The 22,004-nt window shown below is 49.3% G+C and overlaps 1 protein-coding gene across 3 annotated transcripts in view; it reads right to left on the bottom strand.

Moving 5' to 3' along the window:
- C4H11orf24 (chromosome 4 C11orf24 homolog) overlaps positions 1-1,758 on the bottom strand; it is a 36,031-nt gene extending 34,273 nt beyond the window's left edge. For 2 of the 3 annotated variants that reach the window (XM_063334153.1, XM_063334152.1), the window contains exons 1-2: positions 1,577-1,758; positions 575-697 (exon numbers count right to left, since the gene is read on the bottom strand). The gene's annotated coding sequence lies outside the window, so the exon portion shown is untranslated. Of the gene's footprint in view, positions 1-484; positions 698-1,576 lie in introns of all 3 variants that reach the window. The other variant, XM_063334154.1, reaches the window with a different exon arrangement.
- Between the last annotated feature and the right edge of the window lie 20,246 nt (positions 1,759-22,004).

Genomic DNA, 22,004 nt, shown 5'->3' with positions numbered 1-22,004 from the left:
ACATAACCAGATGCGAAGTCTGTTTTCTGGCAGATGGTTTTATAAATCCATCAGGGAATTTACAATTAAAACAAAAAATAAAGATGTCTGCACCAACTTGTTAAAGAGGCATGTAGTCTGGAATTTCCCCCAGAAAAGTACTAAAACAATACATGTGTGTATATATACATTAGATATATACATATAAAAACTAGAATCAAGCAGCAAACGTGCGCAGCAAGTGCATTAATCTACTACAGACAGGAAAGCTAATAAAAATGGATAGATTCCTTCTAAACTATCCATTACCATGTAATGGACTGCATTAACATATATATTAGGGGATGATTATGGTAGGTAAGTAAAATTAATACAAAAATACATGCACTTTTGAGAGAGACACTGCATCAACATGCATCTTACAGCCTGGTTTTCAAAGCTGCTGATCAGCCACAAACCCCCTGAGGTCTAAAGGGCACCAAATGCTCACTATCAGGGAGTTTACCTCAGCCAGCAAGGCTGCAACTCAGCTCAAGGCGGGGACAATCAGTATTTCTACGGGTTTGTTCCTCCAGTAAGCAGCCAGTTAACTCACTTTATCAGGAAGCAAGCCTTCTGTTGCATGACCAAGCCTGGCAGGGATTCAGTCAGCTAACGTGGAGGACATCGAGGCACCTTGCTTGACAGGATCCTAAGACAGGATTTTTCTTTGCCAAGCCTAGAAGACAAAGTTTGGGAGACAGGAGAGGGGAAAGTTAAGGGATTCGATGAATCTGCCAGAAGAAGATCCACTATGACAGAATATCCCCACAGGATGCCGCATTTGAGAGCTCGCTCAAAGAAGAGTATTTATTCTTCCTACCGCTTACTGGATTCCAGGTGACACCTTGCAAACATTGCCCAGGGGACAGTTAAACCTACTGAAAGCCTTTACTTACGGTACAACAAGATGGCAAATATTTCGGTACGACGTCACACAGAGCCAGGTTCCGTTTAAAAAGGTAATCTCAATGGTACACACTCGACGTTATTTACTCAGACGCAAGATATTTTTACATATCCATATTTTTACATGATGCCGTGCATAAGGGCGATCCGCCACAGACACCGCGTTCCTGGGGTGGCCCATAGGGCCTAAAAATGTTACGTTTCGGGCAGTGAATTACTTGCTGAGTCAATGGGCTCTCTTCCCGGCAACGAAAACTGAGTTTCCTCCACTCCCACCTCCCCAAGAACAAAGTCACCTACCGGCAGGGACACGTTGCACTGCAGGGGAGCAAGGGGTGACTGCGGAGCCATCGCCTCCACGACTGCTGGGGGTGGGGGGAGAGGGGCGAGGGAGGGGTGTCCAACTTATTTGCAAATTTATCTGCAAACTTCTGTGTCACTTTATGGGAACGGCTGCGGAGCCCCTACTCCCCTCCCTCCCAGGCCGCGGTGACCCGTCCCCGTCCCGCCCCGCCGTCCCCAGCGCTTCAAACCGACACCCGCTCCGCGGCCCCACCGCCCCGGAGACCCCCAGCGCCGCCGCTCCCCCGGCGCGGTGCCCCCCACCTCCCCGCTCCTCCAGGCCCAGCCCTCGCGCGCCCGCACTCACGACGTGGCGGAGACCGGCGGAGGGCACGGCCGCAGGGCAGCGGGGCGGAAGCGGCGCTAACCCCGGCGGCGGAGGCGGCAGCCGCACGCCCGGCGCCAGCGCGGCCCCCTCGGGGAAGGAGCGGAGCCGGGCCGCCCAGCTCCCCGCCACATGCCACCGCCTCGCCCCGCCCCGGGCGCGCCCCCGCCGCCGCTCATTGGTTCTCCCGCCTGAAGCCCCGCCCTCTCCCGACCCTCCTTCCCTTCGGCCACGCCCCCTGCGCCCGCGCCGGGGGCGGGGCGTGCCCGTGCGCAGCAACGCTCTGCACCCCGGAAACAGCCCGGCGCTGGGGGCGTGGCTACCTGCCGCGGAAGTGACGTATGCCGCGGGGGTGGTGTTTGGGGTGGGGTGCTGGGGGAGGCAGGGGCCCGGGGGCGCCGGCGGTGGGGGAGGCCGGGTCGGGTGTTGTCAGCCCGGGGTCGTCAACCCGCCTCCGTGGTGCGAAAGCCGGGCTCGTGTGGCGGCCGGAGCTGGCCCGCCGGCCGGGAGCGCCGGCTCAGTACCGACGGCGGCCGACGGCCTCGGGGCCGCCGCCTGCCCGAGCCCCGGCCTGGGCGGCCCCAACAGCCCCCGTCTCCTCAGAGAGAGCTTTCGCCTCTTCTCTGCGGGCCCGCCGGCCCCTCGCCTGGCACCGAGCGGGCGCTGGCCGTGCTGTCGTTTCTCTACAGTTACACCAAGCTGCGAATGGCCCCGGTTGCCGTTACTGTGTATAAGTTCCTCTGAATGTGCACCACAGCTTAAGCTCCGTGGTTTTTTACAGTTCGGGCTGCAGTACGCCGGTGAGAAGCTGTAGTCAGATGAGGTATTTTCATTCTGAATTTTCCTAACACGAACTCCAGCGTCCACCATCTTCTCCAAGTTGCGGCGCAGCAGCCGGAGTGTCTTTTTGGCAAAGCTCAGCGTAATACCAACACGATTTGCCCATGTTCTCTGCAAGCAAACGTCGCAGGATTTTTTGTGAGGAGTAGAGGAACAATGGCTGGATTAGTTGCGTCCAAACTTTCATAATCACCACCAAGGAGGAAAAATTATAAAAATGTTCAGGCTAGCAGCTTCTTGCTACCCTGGACTATGAAAACCATAGATATTCCACCATAATCTAGACATAACTTTTCTCATGAAATCCCTAAACTATGCAAGTCTCTGGTTTACTAGATGTGATAGTCCCCCGGCAACAGCATTGTTCAAGTAGAGAATGCTGCTGAATTAAATATTGAATCAAATAGCAGAAATCGGCTCCTTGCTGATTGTTTTCCTGTTTTTAGTGCTGCTGGCTGTGCCAAAGGTTTGCACATCAGCAGCCCACAGCTGCTTGGAGCAAACCCTAGCAGCAGTGGAGCTTTGAAGCTTTTATATACCACGTTGTGTAGATGTATATACAGGCATATATGTACGTCTGAGCCGCGTTCTGAAGCGTGGAGCCAGCTCCATGAAACCACAGAAGGTGCAGGACTTCCTTTAAGCCACGGGTGCCCGTTTTAGAGCAAGCACACTATCTCCTGAATTCAGCTCCTTTGGGTTGTTTCCAAATCGCCCAAAGAAGAGTCATCAAAAAAAGGATGCAGAAAACAGCATTGTACACACACAAGCACAGTCCATATTGTGGGCTGCTTTACGTAGCGATTGTGACATTGCACGGGTGAAGAAGGAGCCCTTGCTACCTCAAATCATGTAAGGATTTCAGCTGCTACTGCTAATCTGTCCGTAGAGGAAAGTGATGCTGAAATCATTCACACATCCCGATGTAATTTTAGAACACACAAATTTGCTTTTTGAAATTAACACGGAGGAGGAGGAGTTGATACCCTGTTTGATCTGTTAATTAAAAGCAGACAAAAGTGCAGAGCTGGCCAGCACTCCACATTAAGGACTCAATTTAAAGCACATCTGTCTGTATATATTGTATAGATTTACCATTCCATCATCATGTAAGATACTGACACCTACTGAAATACTCCCTCCCCTCCTTTCCAGAGAAGGAGGAAGGGAGAAGGAAGCTCTGCAATTTAAGAGAATTAGAAGAGACAGTTGAAGGGGGGCGGAGGACTGCCTGCCATAGAACAGATTGTCTGGCAGGACCAAGCACAAGGATGGAGGAAATAATGTGAAGCTGTTGAGCAAAGCAGGAGGGCACGTGGCCCGTAGGGTTGGTGTAGTGGGAAACAATCACATTTCTGGGAAAAACAGGAGAAAAAAGAATGCACATGGAGAAGCCCAGACGTGGAACGGGAAAATACAGGCACTGCAAGAAAGCTGTGATCACACAGAAAAAGAGAACGGGATGTCATGAATGTGCCCTCACTCACCTCTCTCCCTGTGATGCACAGGGAACATCAGTCGGTCAGGCTGTTCCCTTTGAGAATCCCCAAGGACATAATTTTGAAGTGTTCAGAGATCTTTGCAACTTGACATGCCTCGTGTGAAAAGCTGGGGTGCTAAGACATGCTTGCAATAGCAGGTTTTCATAGAATATAAATGAGGGCTAAGCCACCGTCGAGCTTTCAGTGGGTTTGTACTTATTTCAGATTGCCAGGAGAGCAGAGATTATGGGATGTAATGAAATGCTATCAAAGGGGATTGGGCTGGAGATGCAGGAAAGGAGATTTTAGGATATTAGTTTAAACAGAAATGTCTCTAATTCAGTCAAGCTATGTCACAGACATTAACCCGTTCAGGGATTTTGCACTGACTGAGCTAGAGACCAAAAGGCAGGTCTGCATTTAAGAAATAACAAATTTCTGTTTTAAGAACAGAGGGTGGTCGGGATAGGGAATATTTGCTCTCCTGGACTATTCAAATAAACCGGTTGTTCCAAGGCAAAGAATAGCCACGCATCTCCTATTATGTCTAAGAAAAGGTGAAACTACATCCCTTAAAACATGTGGAAGGTTGAACCTCCCTGCCCTGCCTTGTAATGGCCCTTTTCATCCAGAGCCAAGAGAGGTTCCCAGCCTGCTTGGGAGAGCTGTTTCCCGAGAAGCATCATCCCTCCAACCCTGCATGTGGTAGGTACAAGTTCCTGTAACAGAGTTTTAACCCGGTGTGGGCCAGATTCACCTCTGGTACAGCTCCAGTCTAATTAAGCCAAGAACCTATTTAGCGTGCTGTCATTTCTTTCCCATAGCCATCTTTTCACAGAGGACATGCCTCTGCCAACTCTCAGGCTGCAATTAGGGAAGAGTCTGGAGAGAACTGTTGACAATATGTTTGCAGAGTACTAAATACCATTGAATATGATCTGCAAATATTTACACTTGGAGGAAGAGATTTGCTCTTTGCATAGTTTGCATGCTGGCATCTGCTAGGCTGAATAAATTACTAATAAAAATCACATTGTGAAAAAAATAGTCCATGCTGATTCTTTGGAGCTATTTTATTAAAGACAATGGTGTGATAAGGAAATACATTCTTTGGGAATTACGTTCTCTCCAAAATTTCAGTGCATTATTGCTCTGTGGAACTGAAGCAGCACACACTGCAGGAATGCAGGGTTTCTGGGCGAGGAACGCGAGGCTGACACCAGGGACATTTTAGTTGGGGAAGGAGAGTCCTTCTCCAGCAGGACCAGTACCTGCAGCCACTGTACAATGGCTCGCTTTGGGATGGCAGTCTTAAAGGGATTTAGCCACAGTTCCTTTCTGGTCTTGCATCTTTCCCAGCCCTGAATTCAGTCCCACTAAATCATGAGTGTGGCCAACTCTTCTAATTTTGAGACTTTTCCAAGCATTCTAGCTTCCTCAAACAAGATACTGCATGAGAGTCTTGACTATCATTTTAAAATGGCTTTGGTGTATGTGAGGAAAGATCTGGAAATATGAAACAAGTGCCTCTAAAAGTGGAAACGTGGATAAGCATATCTCGATTTCAGTGAGCTGAACTCCTCAAATTTCAGCACAGGGGTTCCCATCCACTGACAGTAGTCACTTAAAAGTCAAATTTCATAATTAAAAAAACGAAGTGCTCCTTATAAACTTATTTCAAAGCCAAGATTCTCATGTAATATAATAATTGTAGCGACGTGCACCAAATTAAATAATTGGTCACAGGGACAGAGCATCAAATTGACTGCATTTTTAATTATTATAAAGAATTAAATACATGGAAAGAGCTAAAAATTATCTCCTCTGTGCATCCACAGAACATTACAGCCACTGATACAACATTACTCAGGACCCATCAGGATGCTCCGGTTATGTTCAGCCTCCTAGAGCTGTCCCACTGGCATCATGTTATTGCAGCTTCATCATGAAAAATGAATATCATGCTCGGTCAGAAATGCTGCCTCTCTGAAACACAAGTTAAAACATACATTAATTCTTCACAGCTAAGAGGCAGCATGAAAAATATTTCTAGCAGTGCATTATCAGACATGTATTGTACCTGACATCATGGCACAATGTGTTGCAATGTCGTGTACTTAAATATCTTTCTCCTTTCTGGCTAGCATTGCCTGCTGGTGCAGCTCTACGCTAGGCTCATCAGCCTTGATGGAGTGGAAGAGAAAGTACAGGCTGAGAGCGGAGTTATCTGGAGTACTGTGTCCAGTTCTGGGCCCCCCAGTTCAAGAAGGACAGGGAACTGCTGGAGAGAGTCCGGTGGAGAGCAACGAAGGTGATCAAGGGGCAACAGCCACAAGCTGCAACACAGGAAGTTCCATCTCAACATGAGTAAAAGCTTCTTTACTTTGAGGGTGCCAGAGCACTGGGACAGGCTGCCCAGAGAGGTGGTGGAGTCTCCTTCTCTGGAGATACTCAAAATTCACCTGGACGCGTTCCTGTGCAGCCTGCTCTGGGTGACCCTGCTCTGGCAGGGGGGTTGCACTAGATGATCTCGGAAGGTCCCTTCCAACCCCTACCATTCTGTGTTTCTGTGTTATGCAAATAGCTACAGCCCCTTCCTTCTGTGTCTGTCTAAGGCCAGAAGGCTGACAGTTCAGTGGATGCCACTGTTAAGGCAGCAAGTAAAGAGAAAACAATGCAAAATTCATTGGCAAATCCACTGCTCGCACACACACGGGCTGGAAAAAGCGAAAAATCAACAGCAACATTTGCAGAGCGTTCAGACAGCCACAGACTGTGCAAGAGGTAGGGCAGAAAGAGGGTGCCAGCAAACTGTTAAAATTGGCCTTTGGGCCGTGGCACAAGGCAGAAAGCAGCTCTTGAGAAGTTCCTAACTGCAGTCCCACCATATTACCCTGCTGCCACTCTGCAACCTGGAAAATCTCTGAGACGAGTACAAATGCATGGTTCATCCACGGCAGATGTTGTGCCATGTGAAGGCGGGGTGGGAGTGCTGCTGTAGGTCATCTCTGGGCTACAGCTGGCAGCTACATTCCATCGATGTGGCCTGGTATACACTCCAGTAGGCAATGGTGCCATCGTATACCATAAGGATATATTATAAAACCAGAACTGGAGCTTACGATATAAATTCATTTCAACTCCCAAGGGTCCAAATTCAAGTTTCTTGGCTTGGATTTCTCATGACGCAGTGACTCCAACATCACCACAAAGGGGGACCATATGGTATTTTCTACTTCTGGTTTGTAATGTTCTTGCTGAACAGACGTGGAATGTGTCTGATGGGTACTGTACAAACACACACAACAAGAGCTGGTCCTCACTCCTAAAATGCCATCCTGAAGAAGAGCAGACAAGCTTTTCCTTCACTGATGGGGGTGGAAAAGGAGAAGGAACATGTTTTCAGTACGTTAATTGATGAATTTTTCCTAAGGGAAAGCAAAATGTGCTTTGACTGGTCAATACAACCCGCCTTGTCCACACAAAGATCTCAAGCACGCCTCTCCTGCTGGCATAGGTGTGGCCATACAGGGAAGTAGAAGGGTTGGGACAGATCAGAAGTGCCATGCCAGGGATATGTAACTAAATTCTCATGAGAGCTACTGTTGACCTGTTTTCTGCTGTGCTGTGTTTAGCTCATCCATAAGGATCTCTAACTCACGCCAGAATGCTTTGCACTGGCTACTTCCCTTTTTTGAAGGACAGCCCAAGCTGGTGCAAAGGATGTATTTGGGAACAAGAGGCAATCCCACAGAAAGTAAAGCTGTAAAAGCAACATAAGCAAGAATCCCAACAGTGGAAAAAAGTGGGTTGCTGAGTGGGGTGGCGGAGAACAGGGAACCGCCATTCAGAAAAGAAAAAAAAAGTAATAAGAGTAGTCCCCTAGACTCCTGGGGGACTACTAGTAGTTGCCTAGAGCTATGCTGGGAGGATTTTAACTTGTGGGATTAAAGAGTGCTTAAAAATAATAACGTGGAACTTGAGCCTGTATCCTTTATGCTGAAATCAGGGTTTGTCCTGCTTGGAGAGATCAGCCACAATAAGGAATCAAGCTCAAACGCTACTTTCCCAATCAAATGGGTGGCAGACTTTGCACCACACCTGATTTTGAGTGCAACGTGTTCAAGTCAAACACCGGGCTTCCTGCTTCAGTCCTCCTCCTCCCTCCCTTCTCACTCCATAAACCAGGACCTTGATCCTATGCCAAGAACACCTGAAGATTACATACAGCTGAAGCTGGAGCTGTCTGAACGCTCTGCAAATGTTGCTGTTGATTTTTCGTTTTTTCCAGCCCGTGTGTGTGCGAGCAGTGGATTTGCCAATGAATTTTGCATTGTTTTCTCTCTACTCACTGCCTTAACAGTAGCATCCATTGAGCCATCAGCCTTCTGGCCTGAGACAGGCACAGAAGGAAGGGGCTGTAGCTACTTGCATAACTCAAAGAAACAAAGATTGTCACAGCAATGCCTGGCAGTGTTGATGTCACCCTCGTACTGGTGGCATTTCTGCAATACACCATTCTGTCCACCCTCTTTCCACTCCGGGGTTTATAGATTCAATATTAAAACGTGAGGTGAACAGAAACCTGCACAAACAAACTCAGCATGGAGCAGATGTGGTTTTGTTTTGCTGTGCTACAAAAAAAAAAAAAAAAAAAAAAAAAAAAAAAAAAGCTATATATTTTAAAATAAACCATTTTGACTGGATTCAGACAAGTTCTGAGGCATCCCTACGTAGAAAGAGGCACTATATTATTAACAAGCCATCACAGTCTGTACTTGTAGATTTTTTTAAAAAAAGAAAAGTCAACCCAAACAAACCCCATAGCTGTCTAAACAGCAGAAGCACTGACGGAAGAACAGGGTAGCTGCTGTAACGATACAGCATGTGCATGAACACCTACATCTTTTTAAACAGGGGTCCATGCAGTGTCTGCAGAAGCTGGAGGACAGCAATGCATGGTGCCATTCTCGTCCTGAGATCAGGTACGGCCAGGGCAAGAGAGGGCAGTTAACCAGTAACACACTTTCTGGTGCTTAGTTTCCTAAATAAAGATCAGTTTAACATTAACTGAGATGATTATGGATTTTTCCCCTTCCATGTCGGGGGCATATCCCAACCACAGGATTCAGAAATTTCCCCGGGGCTGGCAGGGGAAAGGGCAGCAGGACGCAGGAGTTGCAGGGGAGGACACTCCAGGTGCCATGTGAGAGTTCCCAGCCTCCACCCAGGAAACCCCAGGACTGCCAAAAGCCTCAAAGTAGGAGTGGGGTGGTGGAAGGAGATCGCCTGAACACCAGTGGGGAGTTGGACAGACTGGAAAGCGGGCTAGAGAAGGAGGTGCATGCAACACGTCCAAGGGTGGCTAAGGGACTGGCTCCCCTTTCCAGAGCCTGCAAGGGTGCAGAGAAGGGTTAAAACTTCTTCTCCTCACTGCTTTCTCTGCTTGATTAACCTATTGCCATTCTGTCAGCCAAAATAAATGTCTTTGATATAAGCCCACCCTCATGCCACTTTCGTGGCAGAGCCAAAGTCACTCTGTAAAGCCCCAAGACCAGCACTCAGCCAGATCCCTTAAGACTCTTCTAGACTTGACCCCATCCCAGAAGCAGAGCAACCACACTCCATTCATGCACGTGCCGCCCTGCACTCCACAAGCACTCTCAGCAGTTTGCTAAGGAGTGTTTGCCTTCACACCAGCATCTGCTGGCGGGGAATGTGTCCCACCGCTGGGCAGTAGAGCTGCAGCACTCCGTGTGCTCCAGGCTGGGGCTGAGCCTCCCAAACACGTGCATACACACATCCACGTGCCCACAGTGGGAAGGTGTGCGCTGGATGCTGGTAGAAACGAGGAGCGCAGGGGTAGAGAGGGACTCACCACCATCACCACCACCTCCTCCCGCTGCACCACGTCTCCTGCACATCTCGGCAAAGGAGCCACTAATAAACACAAGGCTGTTGGAGGGGACAGCGTTAGGTGGGAGCCTGTGGGCAGGGGAGCCTTGCTCATTGCCCCACACACTGTTGCACATTTCTGAGACAAGCTGGGATGTTTTGTACCTGTCCCGTCCCCACTCTGCAAGGTGGTTGCAAAGCCAGCTGAGTTTCGTACTGCAACCTGCGCAGTTTACGAGGTTCCCCAGCCTGGTGGTGTCCTGGGAAATGGACCTCCTTTGATATCTACACCCCCCCAAAGACCACTTCACACAAACGGTGCAGAACAACAGACTGTCTCCAGCTGCCGGTTGTACCCGTGACCTTTCCTCCAACTCCGGTACGTCCATCTGCCCCTTTGCTCCCTGGAGATGCCTTCAAAACTAGCAAATTGCTTGTCAATGGATTTCAAAGTGCTCTTCGAAGTACTTGATCTTACAGCTGTGCTGTGATCTCTGATCATGGCAGTGTCTCTTCTGCCTCTTTCAGGCTGGCAGAAGGTGTGCACTGCCTCCATCCTTACAACTAGGTCATTTAACTCTGATGAAGGTATTTGCTAGAGGAGGCGGGGAAACCAGTAAAGGGAGAAGTAAGAGTGTTCCATTATGGGAGGGGAGGGGAAAGAAGGGTTTAGGCAGGAGCTGGTGAATGGGTCCCTATGAAATATTCTTACACCAAAGTCCACCAGGTCTCATGGGTACTTTGTGTTACTCAAACTAAATATGGGGTTTTTTGCAAGAAGGAAGAAGATAGAGAGAAGAAAAGGATGCAAATAATAATAATAATAATAGTAATCACACTGTACTGTCTGACAACTGTGCCTAAGGGCAGCACAATACTTCCAGGTGGTTCAACTCCTGCAAAAATCCTTACAGGCTACAGGGGAGTATCTGCCACCATCAGTCATACGGCATGGGCTAGGTTACTTGGCCATGGACACATTCAATCAAAGTACTTTTTAATGCAACCACGTGGAAGGACAAACACCAAGAAATGAGAGAGTTTCGTCCCAAGAGGTGATGTGGAGGAGGGAAAAGCACAGGCTGCTTCTCGAATACGGACATGATGAACGTGATAAAACACAAGCTGAACACAAATATATGGAGCCTTGCAAAAGACTTAGCAAAACCCACTAATACAACTTTGGGGTGAGGTAACAGGAGCTCTCTGTTTGTATAGAGGAAAAACTCTATTTTATCGGGTACCAAGAATTAGCTTTGGGCTGGCAGAAGCTATGTAGATTGATCACTCAAGGGAAGAGGAGAGAGGACACATAGCTGACAATTCAAACAAAGCTTCTTTTCTTGCCTTTTACTCTCATGAATGTTCCTCGCTTGGAGGGGAAAAAATACAACTAAGTGACTGGTCTATTTCCCTAGCTCCTTTCTTTGTGCAAAATAACCCAGTTCAGCAGCTGTTAGGTCCTTCAGGCCGGTAACCTTAGCCAGACATTTTGCGCCAAGAGAGAAAAAGGAGCAGGTGAGGAGGGAGCAAGTGGCTTGGGAACTCATATCAAAGGTCTGTATATCCTAAAGAGCTGTATATAGAGGGAGCACAGGAAAAGGAACCTGGGAATTATTCAGAGCTGGCAACTGGCAATCAGATATAGAGTTGTGAGTCATATCTGTTATGTTAGGCACCTCTGATACTTTACAAGTATTCCGTCAACAGTGAGAAATGAGAGGACTCAACATCCCTGATATTGCAAAAGCATATAAAAAAATTGCATAATTACATCAGGAGAGAAAAACCCCTAAGCAAACAAATATACTTGCAGGCTTTTTTTGTCTGTCAGTATGAAGCAATATGGCCACGTGCCACTTCTCTGCTTGTTTGATCATCAGAAAGAACCCAACTAGAGCAAGTTTCATCACTCCTGTCCAGAGAAAATGTTCACAGCTCTTGGCATAAAAAACAATGCAAACAAACCACTGACACTGCATGAGGTCCCTAGTTCCCCTTGATCTGAGGCTGGTGCCATGCTATTTGAATTAATAAGGTACTGAGTGCAGACCTAAACTCTGAGTGGTTGCACAACACATTAAGCAACAACATAACACACTGAAAAAATCTGTCATTGCTGGCATATGAGCTGAATAAGGGAGATATATGGCCCTCCACTCATTAATGACTAAGTGCGGCAGCTGTTTTTCACTACGTCGCTCGAGCTATGTCAAACCTTTCGCAGACCAAGCAAGTTAGACAATAATTCACACAGTTCACACAGTTATCCAAAATGCTAAATAAAACTCCCTAGATTTTTAGCAGATCGCAAACCATTTTCAGTAGTTTTTAACATACCTACAGTAACATATGATCTCCGGTTTAATGGAATTGAGAGCAGAAGGGGAAGTGAATGCTGGAGTTCCTGCAAGAGAGGGCTAGCACCCTTCAAAGAAATAACTAAATTTCAGAGATCATATTCATGGATTGCAACCACAGTTTGCAGCCTTCCCTTTGAAAGGGCTAGAGCCTCTAAAAGAGCCAGGGAAGAAACTTGCTCACTGCCACAAAGAAAGGTATTGCTCAGCTCTTGCGCTCCCTACAGTGATGTACCTCCCCTTTGGTGTTTGCAGGAGCAGCAGATGGGCTTCAGAGATTATCTCAGTTCAGAAGCTCAACCAGATGCTGAAAACTGATCTGGGAAATGGTATAGTTTGTACCCACTACATCAGTTCAGTAGCTGCCAAGACCATCTCCACAGTCGCCCACCCATGAATTGGGTCAGTTATTGGGTCAGGTTACCCAGAGAGGTGGTGGAAGCCCCATCCCTGGAAGTTTTTAAGGCCAGGCTGGATGGGGCTCTGAGGAACCTGATCTAGTGGGAGGTGTCCCTGCCCATGGCAGGGGGTTGGAACTAGAGGATCTTTAAGGTCCCTTCCAACCCTAACAATTCTATGATTCAGTGATTGTCATTAGGCATCTCAGGAGGCTGCTGCCTGCTTTCAGCCTCCAGCATGATCACCTGCTGATGTCGCTGCAAAACATGGGGTTATTCGACGTCCTTACTGACTTCTGCTAGCTTGATGTCGACTGCTTGCTGGGTGCCAGGAGACATTACTTATCACATGAGAATTAAAATTGTTATTGGCCATATTTTTTGCAGCTGGGCTTTTTGACTGGTTTCATTTTGCCAAGGGTTTGTGTTGTCGAGCTGCTTAAAAAAGGTTTTGGTCAATGTTAAGTTTCATTTGATCTGGTTGCGCTGCATGCACTGAGGGCTAGTTGTCTGAATATGGAGGTGCACGGATGCCATCGGAGCTTGTTCCTCTGGACATACTGGTAATTTTGCTTCGCACATATCTCCATTTCGTCTGCATGCATTGCGGCAGGTCACGTACCTAGTATGAGTGATCACATACAGGCACTGTTTATTCCCAGCCCAGGAGGTGGGCTGCAGTCTTAACGCTGGTGGTAGAGCACAGAGGCAAGAAGGCCTTGAGATCAGGGGCTGCTGGCACAGTTTTGGGGAGCTGAGAGGAGCAGCAGCACTGTCTGTACAAGCATGTCAGGAGGACATTAAGTGGAGCTGTGGCTGGTTGGACCAGCTCCTGCCAGCAAGTTGCAGGAAGACAGAGCGCGGTTGCATTAGTGGTGGTCCAATGGTTTGTTCAGTACCTGTGGGAAGAGGAGACTCCTAGGCTGCACCTGGGGGTGAGAAGATGGGCTGATCTTCTGAAGCAAAAGGAGCACTGTTATTTTATCCACACTGAGAACAACTGCACCACTGCCGCTGCCAGCCCTGAAACACGTCTGAACAATGTGAATGGAGAACAGGAGAGTAAGCTAATCAGGGCATTGTTTCATCTCATAGGATATCATGCATCTTAAATAAATTACCATGGCAAGAGCATTTAGACTGTGTCTGCATGCTTCTTGTGCCTCGCTGGTAAAGCAGACACAGACTGGCACCGAAGAGGTTCCCACTCCGAGCATTTCTTTTTAATCCTCAGCTACATATTTATTGCTCTGGCTTCCCCATGAAGTGAAGCTTATAGTCCTACCCTCCAGTACAGCTGAGGCCCATGGGACAGAAAGGTTGTGTTCTCTGATGCTGAGTTCCTACGAGCTGAGAAAATAAGAAGGAAGGTTCTTGGCAGTACCCCCGCTGAGGAAGAAGAGGCACAAAGTCTATATCCACTATGAAATGGAAGGGAAGCCACACAAGATGCCTGTTGCTCCAGGAATCACCAGAACCAGACCTCCTACCTAGCTTTTCTTCCACCAGAACCAGCCCTCCTACCTAGCTTTTCTTCTGCCTCATCACAGCACTGCCAGAATAAATACAAACCTCAGGGGAAAACAGCATTTGTTGCTTTATTGAACTGTCTCTGGGGATTGCTGCTGATTTTGCCTTCTCGCATGGCGCTCCGTCATTAATCAAGATCACCCTCATCAGAACAGCCAGGAGCCTTGAGGAGGAGGAATTGCAGGAGGGGAACCTTTGGAAATTAACTTAGATGCTTATTTGCAGCATTGTCAACTCTGGCTATTTTGCAGTCATGCAACAGGGCTGTGGGGCTGTGGGTTTCCAGCTTCTTAATAGTGATTTACATACCTGAGGTTTCACCCGCTAGCAATAATACAGATTTAAAGTCCTTAGAATTAGAGAAAAAAGGTTAAAAACCAGTGCATCTTTAGCCCGTAGTAACCAGCAGATAGCTATGTTTTTAGGGGGGGAGAAAAAACCCTTAATATTTCAGGATGCTTAACACTGAACTAGCACATCTGATGCTTGTGATCACTCCCTCCAGCCCCCAGCTTTACTCCCCCTTGAGGCATCCAAAGCTTAAAGTCACTTCTTGAATTTCCCGCCAAACTCCCACAGGACTAGTAGAACACCTCCTTCCAACCTCCTTGTCCCACCACCACTGCCTAAGGGCACCAGTCAAGTGACAGCTTGACTGACAGCTTCACCATCGAGTGACAGCTGAGCTAAGCCTCTTATCGCTCTCTCTGGATCCAACAACTTTTGCAGGTTGAGCAGAAGAGAATGAATTGATCTGTAATTAACCCCCCCTCAGTCATCCAAGACCTATATTAGAAAAAATTGGTAGCCACCCCACTCCTTGTCAATTCTTGGGCTCACAGTGTCGTAGCAGGGCTAAAAGCCCCAAATCCAACAGTGAGACGAATTTTGTTGTGCTCTCAGAAAGAATTACTCTGTCCTTGCAGCTTGTGTCCTGATGGTCCCTGGGACTGCTCCACCCCACAGGTGCCCCTGGGGTATCGGTTGTTGCTGAGGGGAGCTAAACCCTTGCTTGAAAGCTGGCAGGAGGAGTGGCTGATTTACCGTAGGTCACCCGAGAGGACAGCTCTCCCTCCTCCCCATGGGTTTTGTTTCTGAACCAACAGAAGTCAGGACATATTTCATCAAAACCTGGTGTTTCTTTTTGCCGCTGTTTCTTCCCGACTCTGGCAATCTTCATGCATGGCCATGCATTTCAGATGGGTAATGCGGCATGTCTGTATGCCCTAGAGGTTGCTGGTTCCTGCCAATGCCAATCCATATGGGATTATTCAAGTGTAAGAAAGTCCAAGATTTGACCCCTAGCCTACGAAAATCTCTGTTTCCAAGTGCACTTTTCAAGTATTTCTTCTGATTTGGGGGTGACGGATGGTCTGCCCCCGTGCTCTGACTCCCCAGACATCTAAGGAAACATTAGCAGGTAGATGAGGTTCAGAATTCACCCTTGTAAACCAGCTGACTCAGTGTCAATGCAATAAAACCACATTCCAGCTCAGCTAGCAAGGTCTCTCCCTCAGGGCTGGACCGCAGAGGCTGCCAAAGGGAAACAGAAGGGCTTCAAGGGCTCCAACAACACTGTCAAACTTCAGAGCAAGGGCACGAGCAGATCAGCGGACGTCCTGACTTCACCCTTTGCCAGCCAACCTCTTCCCTCTTTGCTGTTCACTAACATAGATTTAGCATCAGCTGGCAGAAAAAAATGCGTCGACTATACAATGTCGGAGATTCCTGTATTTCCCATGATCTCAAGCCTGCAGAGTTTCCTCAGGCTTCATCGTTTCCTACTGGAACCACTGCCCTTAGTACCATGGTAAAGATAATGACACTCCCCCTTAAGCTGTGAGTTTTCGTTGATGGCAATAGCCACAGTAATAGACAACTTTGTGGACAGCCTGGGTTGCGGCATTAGCTGCTGGGGTTATGAAGGACAACTGGCTGCTGCAAATCTCTACCTAAAGTGAGAGGTACCTTGTGGGGGAATCGTACGCAGAGTAACATGCAGATTTCTTTTACTGCAGCACCTTGTGCATTCACACATGAGATCTAGGTGGAAAATTATCTCCCTGCCCCCTGGAAAACAACCCGCACCTCCAAACCTGCACAATGCTCTCATTTTACAGTGAGTACAGTCAATGGCAAAATATCTTCTTTCCCCTTTAAATGCAATTGCTTGCTGGGAAAGAATAAATAAACCCTTAGCCGGTGTTTATAGATATTAAAAATGAGTTTGCGGGCCAGGTGTCCACCTGTGTCAGTCCGAGACTGATTCGTTGCTGCAGGACCCCACTGGTGGAATTGCAAGCCAGGAGCTGAACAAATCGGACCTCTCCCCTTCCACTGCACGTCAGCGTGGGTTTGTACAGCTCAAAGCACCAGGCAGATAAAGCCTAAGGTGTGCTGCAGATAGACAGCATCCAGCTGCCACCATCAGGAGTGCTGGGGCAGGATAGGTAGGCGCAGGGTCCACTCAGACCTCAGCCAAACTAGGAGCAGGGAAATCTCTGCCAGGGGCACAAGACGGAGGAAATGAACGAGTCTGCAAGATTTTAGAGACTGTTAGATGGAAATGAGAGGCAGCAGGGGAAAAATGCCAAGCCTTGCATAAGAGTGGTGGCTTGCAAACTGCTGAGGGAGAAGAAGTCTCTAGGAGGATGCGCTAAGTTTTGCTTTTGTGGGGTGGGGGAGAAAGAGACAGAGGGTATTTCTGTCCAGCAAAACCCTGTAAAAGCAGCGATGACTTGGCGGCAAACCAAAAAGGAAGGTTAAGGCAGGAGAGGGCGCCACTGGTTTGCTGGCATCTCCCACCTAATCTGGCAGGCTTTGCTGATCCCTGCTGACACAGGTCAAATCCAAAACTGATTGAACTGTTCCCAAGTGCAGTGGACTTGGGATAAAGTGGACAGCAAAGGGAGATCTGAGCGAGACACGCTGAAACTCCCCTTAAGGAGGGGGAGGCGGGGTGGTAACATCCCCTGTGGGGTGCTGCCCCAAGGATGCATTTCTCCTGGTGCACACCCCAGTACCAGCCTGGCTTCATCCCAGAGCCATCCCACAAAACATGCTCATGGCCCAGGCAGCGTGGAGGCTCTGTGAGTCTCCCGGTGCGTTGGGTCACTCCCTGCTCGCTGCCGGGTCACAAGCTGCAGGGCAATATGTCCCCTGTGCATCCCTCCCTCTCCGCCTTGCTCCTGTCACTGACGGCAGAGGAATGGCTGCAGGAAGCAAGCCACAGCCTGGGTGTGCGGGGAGTGAGGAGGCAGGATGGTGGGCAGACACACAGGGACTGCGAGTCCCTTTGTGCTGCCACTTCCAGCTCGCCTTGTGACAGCTCGGCTCAAACCTCCGTCGCGCTGATGCAGCTCCCCAGCGTCACGGGCAGGGGAGGAGGAGGGCCCGCTGCTGGGGTATCTGCAGCGTGTCCTCTCCTGTCCTGCAGGGACCAAGCTGTGCCCGGCGGAGCAGCCTTCACGCTGTGCATAGGAGGAGCAGTGGAGGCTGCCACTGGAGAGGGAGAGAACCACAGAGGGGTTGGAACGCCCTCATTTGCAAAGACGACGTACAGCTGCTTTTCCTTACTCGGGGTACGCCGAAGAGCTCACTGGCCTCACATCACGCTGGCCCCACTCGCCTATTGGGAAACAGAAGCAAAATTTGGGAGCAAGAACTAGAGCGATCTGGAAGGTGGGGGGGGGAGGCACTGCAAGTGATCCCCGAGTCTCCTTGCAAAGCATCACGGGCCGTTTTTGAGAGCCTGCGCTCACCCTCTCGCAAACGCACAGCTGGAGGGCAGCGCTGTAAAGGGGGCTGTGGGGAAGGAAGGGACGGGGTCCAAGCGGGAGGTACACCGAGCGGCTGGGGCTGAGGGTGGCACAAAGCCCATCAGACAGCCAAGCCAGAGGAGTAAAATAGAAGCCTGCAAGGGCACAAGAGCAAATTCTCCTGAGTCCCCAGGGATTTTTCTGCTCCCTGAAGCAAGGCAGAGGGCTTGGCAGAGGCCTCGGGACCAGCCAGAACTCTGGAGAGGACTGAAGGTTCCAGCTATGGATAGTTCCAGCTACTACTAGTAGTTCCAGCCCTGCTTCCAGGGCTTTGGGGGAGAGAATAGAGGGGCTCTCTTCTAAGGAACTGTGCCCCCACCTGCCCACTTCTCTTCACCCACCGCAGGCTGCTGGTGGTCCTCACCATCCGCAAGGCACCCAGGGGCATCCCTAAAGGATGGCTTCTTTGGCTTGCGCTCAATACCAGCATGACCCTCTAGGAACAATGGTGTTGCTGCCTCTGAGAGCAGACGATGACTCCAGGTGAGAGAAAAACAGTGTGACTGCAATATGGCTGTTTCAGAAAGGATATGCCTGGAAATTTTAGAAAGGAAATGCCCTGGCATTGCTTCCCCTTGACAGAAAATGCACCAGCATCTCCCAGCTCCTCTCTGCTGTCTCTCCTCAATACTTGCAGGTGCTGCATCCTTTTGATGCTGCGTTTTTTTCCTTGCTGCTTGGTACCAGCTTCACCTCTTTCCTTGCTACCAAACATTCTTCCAAGAGTGAGGGCATCCAGGTAGCGCCTGGGTGTGTGTCCCAACCAGCGCCCCCTCTGCCAGATCACCTGCACGACAGCGGGGCAGGAGATCCAGCAGCACAGGGGTTAAGCTGTTCTGCTCATGCTGTGCGGGTCTCTCCCCTCCCATCTTCTCCCATGAAATAATCATCGGGCTTTAGCCTTGCAGGCATCCAGAGCGGGTCCAGCTGCTCTTGTGCAGGCAGTAGTATCTTCTAAGCTGGGGGGGCCTAACTGTCTGAAGGAATCATTTCCAGGGACACACATTCAGAGTTGAAGGGTAAAACTGAAAGGAAAAACAAGCAGAGAGAAAGCAGAGAGGTGCAACTTATCCCAGCAACATTTAACACAGAATCCAAGGTCTCAGTGTTTGTATCTCCCAGTATTTTAGGGAGAGGAGGGATTGTTTTCCAGAGGTCCTGACTTAAAAAAAACCCACCGCAAACACATAAAGAAATACTCATCTTTGTGGAGGAGAGAAGAGCAAGCTGAATGTCAGTCCCTGTCTGTCGTGGTTTCAGTTGGGGTAGAGTTAACTTTCTTACTAGCAGCTGGTGTAGTGCTGTGTTTTGGATTTGGAATGAGAAAAACTTTTGATAGCGCACTGGTGTTGTCAGTTGTTGCTGAGCTCTCAAGGCCTCTTCTGCTCCTCACACTGCCCCACCAGCGAGTAGGCTGGAAGGGCACAAGAATTTGGGAGGAGACACAGCCAGGACAGCTGAACCCAACTGACCAAAGGGATATTCCATGCCATATGATGTCACGCTCAGTATATAAAGCTGGGTATAAAGCTGGGGGAAGAAAAAGGAAGGGGGGGGATGTTCATAGTGATGGTGTTTGTCTTCCCAGGTAACCATTACACATGATGGAGCCCTGCTTTCCTGCAGATGACTGAACACCTGCCTGCCAATGGGAAGCAGTCAATGAATTCCTTGTTTGCTTTGCTTGTGTGCATGGCTTTTGCTTTACTTATGAAACTGTCTTTATCTCAATCCATGAGTTTGTCATCACTTTTACTTTTCCGATTCTGTCCTCAGTCCCAGCTGGGGGGAGTGAGTGAGCGGCTGCATGGTCCTAGTTGCCAGCTGGAGTTAAACCACGGCACTGTCTCCAACTGAGTTTCCACAGGCTGGCTCAGGAGATGGGTGGCAGGTAAGAACACGGGCAGACAAAGCGCATTTTTCAGCATCAGGTCACAGCAAGCGATGAGATGCAGTGGGATTTGATCTGCCTTAGCTGGGCTGGCAACCAGCCAGCCCGGGATAAGGCAAAGGAGGCCATGGTCTCACAGCGTTAGTAGCTTTCTTTTGTCTGAAAGAGTCTAGCAGTTGCGAGACTAGAGAGAAGCATCTGTCTGGATACCTTCATCTCTTCCCCTCTACGCCATCAAGTTACCAAAATATGCTTGTTCAAAGGAAAAGAGATGACACAGGGTCTGCTACCAATCCACTGCATGTTTGCTGATGTGTTAGAGCACACAGAGTTTGCAGCCTTCAGCCATTCTGTGCCCATTGACATGAAGTCAGTGGTTCAGACGGCATGGAAGAAATTAGCAGAGATAACTAGCCTCTGTCTCCTCTGACACAAAAGTTCAGAGGGCTCAAATGAAGGCAAGAGGTGGCAGCTTCGAACCGTTCAGGAGGCAGTGGCTTTTCACGTGATGTGTAGTGATGCTGCGGAACTGCCCACAGCAGGATGTGGAGGATGCTGGACGGGAAAGACTGGACACGTCCAGGGAAGACAAATCCACCAGGACACAGAAGCTGTACTTGGCTCAGGTAGTGCCTAAACCATACATTGGTGGGGGCTGTGAAAACCCTCAGAAGTTTGACTCTGGGCTTGCTCTGTTCTTAGGCTCGTCTTCGGGTGTCTGCGATTGCCCACTGCGAGACACAAGAGAGGAAGCGAGGTGACTTGGAGGCTCTCACTGTACTCAAGAGTCATTCACAATTTTTACAGCTGCTCATTTGCAGCTCTGTGTCAGGCTCGTAGGCCTTAATTAACCCAATCAGCCTCACCTGGGACCCACAACCTCCACCCACAGGCCCAGGAGCACTGTTTTAGTTCATCCCTGGCCCTTCAGTCCTTTCCTGATATACGTTGTAGGCATACCTGCTCCCACACCTCTTCCTGGGGTGTTTGAATTTTCTGGCTTGATCTCAGACCTGACTTGCATCCTTACTTCTACCTGATTGTCACAAGACCATTGGTCGGACCCGTTGACGTTACCATCCCTGTGCCCCTCACCCAGCTCAGGTGCTGTGGGGCTGTCAGTGAGGGTGCTACAGCCCTGTGTACACTTGGGACTTAAAACAAACTGTAATGGGGGTATTATAAGCTGGTGCCGGAGGAGTAGTTTCTGTGTCCTCTCGGCTTGGCTGGCGGAGGGCGCTGCTGGCTCGCAGCAAGGCTGTGTTACTGGAGTGGACAGAAGGCTGTAAAGCAACTGGCAAGTATCAGATTCGCGCTATAAAGCACGGGACACAAGAGCAAAGCCAGGGTGGTTTATGAGGGCAACAGGGCTCTGAGGAGGAGGAGAGCCCCAAACTGAATCTACAGCAAGATTTGGTCCATCGGTCAGAAATTATATAGTCCACAGGAGAAGGACTGGGCACTGGACGCCCAAGCTAGTTCTGTATTGGTTAGGGACACTGCATAAAAGCTGAATCGCTTTAGTTAGATCATTCAGCCGGGCAGGAGGATAAAACTGCATTTCTCCTATAGCAATAGTATTTACCAGAAGCAGCAAACTGCTTTTTGTTTTGAGTTCAGGCGTCAGCTGCATCCACAGACACCATTTTATCATCAGAAGGTCCCTGCGCGTTTTAGACTGGCCTCGGAGCCTCTAATTTTGCTGGAGGTGCCTGCTGCTCAGAAGTGGGCTGCTGGAACAGCCCAGCTTGGGTGGTGTTTCAGCTGACTCCTTTGGCTTCACCAGGGCCTTGCTGAGATTGGCAGCCTCAGACCTCTCTGCTTGGGAGCAACCTCCAGCTCCATAACAATTCCACGGTTTAACCCTCCCCTCCAAGGAGACCTGGCAAACCATGAGGGAGGGCAGCTGGTGACGGCCTCAGGCTCTTCCTTGCCTACCTGTCAACTTTGCTGCATTCACTTCTCTCCTCACTGCATTATTTCAGTTACAAGTCATTTATGTTTTTGGTGAGCAATCGATGAACTGCTGTGACTTTTCCCCACACTGTGCCGGGGCCCATGCTCTCCCAGTGCTTTTCTAGGGGGTAGTGGTCAACTGCAAGGTCATCCTCACCCTCAGGTGAAACACTCCGCTTTGTTTTTGTTTTTATGCTGTACCAGCACTGCTTGCTCTTGTGTAATGCAGACCTGGAGCTTG

The sequence above is a fragment of the Chroicocephalus ridibundus genome, chromosome 4 (assembly GCF_963924245.1).
Source record: "Chroicocephalus ridibundus chromosome 4, bChrRid1.1, whole genome shotgun sequence".
NCBI classification, from domain to species: domain Eukaryota; kingdom Metazoa; phylum Chordata; class Aves; order Charadriiformes; family Laridae; genus Chroicocephalus; species Chroicocephalus ridibundus.
Note: the sequence above shows the minus strand (reverse complement) of the source record. Positions and strands in the feature narration are given on the sequence as shown.